A 2,991-nucleotide genomic window follows, 5' to 3' on the forward strand; every position below is an offset into this window, starting at 1 on the left:
TCACATGCATCTCATGGAACTTCCACCTGATATTTGAAACCAAAGCAAGGATTGATCTGATGGAAGTGTACCTTGCGACAGGAGCAAAGCTCTCCTCATAGTCAATCCCCTATACCTGAGAGTACCCGTTGGCCATAAATATGGCCTTCTAATTTTCTATTCTTTCGTCTACTTCTTGCTTCATCTTGAAGATCCATCTCGAACCCACAACTAATTTGTCTGTTAGTCTTGGGACCACTTCCCAAATATTTTTCTTCATAATGGATTCATACCCCTCCACCATTGCATCAACCCATACAAGTTTATCCACCTCTTCCTCAAAATACGATGGCTCATTTGCTACTACCTCAGTCATGAGATCCATGCAGCCAGTGTACCGATATGGTGGCTTTCTCTACTTGCATTGATTTGACGTAGCACCCACATTCTCCCTCACATCTTTCACAAGTATCTGAGCTTCTCTGGTTCTCTTCCTGCCTTCGCTGGATGGTTATACTTGAGTGGTTGTTTCCACTCTCTACTCCTCAACTTGTGTCTACTCCACAACATCTTGAAGCTTCTCCTTATAGCTAAAAGCTCCTCCTCTGGAGGGATCTGAAGCTCCTTCTCAAGGGAGCACTACATTACTTTGTCTTCATCAAATTTGACATCCTGTCACACATATGTTATTATGAGGGATCATAAATACGCATAGTAGTTATGGGGAGTTTTTGTGTAACCCAAAAATACCCCCAACTCTATTGTCAGCTCTAGTTTCTTCCTTGATTCTTCGGAGAAATGGAAATTGACAGACTCGTTCCAAAGATCCTTAAATGTGACACATCTGGCTTCATCCTTGAGAAAGCCTCCTCTGATCTGATCATGCCAATAATCCGATGATGACTCATGTTCTACAAATATACCGTTGTGTTGCATCCTTGATCCCACAAGTGTAGAGATAGGCTTTGGTCATGCGATATTGCTTATGCTTCTCCCACAATGCTTTGGTTTGTCCTCTCATCCAACCCATTCTATTGTGGGTTGTGGGGTGTTATCAACTCTCGTTGAATGACTTATTTTTCACACAAATGTTTAAACTCATTCAACACGTACTTATCTCCATTATCACTCATGAGAGACTTCCCCTTATTGCATGTCTCTTTCGCCACCAGTGCCTTGAACTCTAAGAACTTGGAGAATGTATCATCCTTCTTCCATATGAAGAAGATCCAACACTTCCATGGATAGTCATCAATAAATATGACAACATATTTGTGCTTGGAAGTGGAGGCTATTGATAAAGGCCCACAAACATCAAAGTCGATCCTTCAAGCACTACATGTGCTTTATTGTCCGAGTAATGGAAATTGGCTTTAGTATAGTTCCCCAAGGTACACCCTGTGCATGTCCTATTGCTCTAGAGCTCCTTTGGGGAGGTCTGTGGTAATTTTTTGCATGATCTTCATAGTGCCATGATACAAATGGACAAGTATTTTATGCCAAATTTCATCGATGACGTGACTCTACAACTTCTATGATTTTGTGCTCAATGTAGCACAATCCTCCACATCTAGCTTGTAGAGGTTCTTCAAAAGAACCTCAACCTACTTAGCCTATCTTGTGGCTATGTGTCTCATGAACTCCTTTCCTTTGCTAAAGATCACAATGTAACCATGGTATTCCAAAATTACAATGGAGACAAGATTCTTCTTTAGACCTGGAACGAACATCACATCCTTGAGCCTGAGACGAGAGCCTACCTCCCTTTGAAAGGTAATTGTACGAATCCCAGTCATGCTTTACCTTCCATCATCCCCTATCTCGATGTGAATATGGAGATCCTTCTCCTCCAAATCACTAAAAATATCTCTATTCTCTTTCATATGGAACCAGGCATCATTGTTGAGATACCACACACTTCCGATTACTGTGTTGGCCATGCATGCAATGAGAGTAAAATAAATATCGGACTATGAGGCCAAAGCTTCACCCACTTCTCCTCCTGTGGTCTTCTTTATTTCCTCCTTGTGTGGACACTTCATGGCATAGTTCCTGAATTCATGATAGTGAAAGCACTTGATTGTGGACAAGTCTTTCTTCTTACCTGCTTGACTACATTCCACTTTGGATTGGGATTTATTCCCTTTCCCTTTATTTGCCTTTCCATCCAAGGCACAATTGTCCTCATCCTTGCCCTTAAATGAAGTCTCATATATGTTATTCCACCTTATTTCCTCTTGTACCAAATGAGACCATAGGCATTGCCAATCTGGTAGTTTCTCCCTCCCATTCATTGAATCTTGGTAGTTGTGCTAGTTCTTGGGAATGCCTAGAAGGGCTAGGCTCACAAAATAATCCTTTGCTACAATAACACTAACTTGAACAACTTCATTACGATATTGTGCAAACATGCTTAGCTACTATGGAATGCTCTCATTCCTCTACATCTTTATATTTCAATTTTTTTCCTTTAGTGTCAATTTCTGGTGGACACTACTATTCTGGAAGAAATCTTTCAATGCTTGCCACATTGCATACATAGTATCTTTCCCATTGATGTTCGAGACAATATGGTCTCTTACTCCCTCCAATATAACCCTCTTCACCTTGGATAGACACTTCTTCCATTCTACTAGATCCTTATCATTAGATGCTACTTATTTTAGAATCTTATTATCAATGAATTCCTTCAACATATTATCCTCTAGTACCACCTCGATGTGGTCCTTCCATTGAACATAATTCAAACTTCGCTCAAGGGAGTACTCGAGCCTTAGTCCATTAAAATCTATCTTCTTAGTCCTAAAGAAAACCTACAACCCTAATCTACAATTTTGAACTTCTTGCAATGAAAACTTCAAAATCTCTACTCTACAGTGATTCCATCTCTGATACCATGTAGAAATTAATGTGTAGATTCAATACTACTCATGTAATTTTCTAAATTACAAGACTTGAAGCTACTCTACTAATATGTGGAAGTTGATTCACCATATATAGCAATAATCATAG

This window comes from Pinus tabuliformis, chromosome 2_2 (assembly GCF_031772625.1).
Source record: "Pinus tabuliformis cultivar Carrire ecotype Pingquan chromosome 2_2, CPIR1, whole genome shotgun sequence".
NCBI lineage: Eukaryota > Viridiplantae > Streptophyta > Pinopsida > Pinales > Pinaceae > Pinus > Pinus tabuliformis.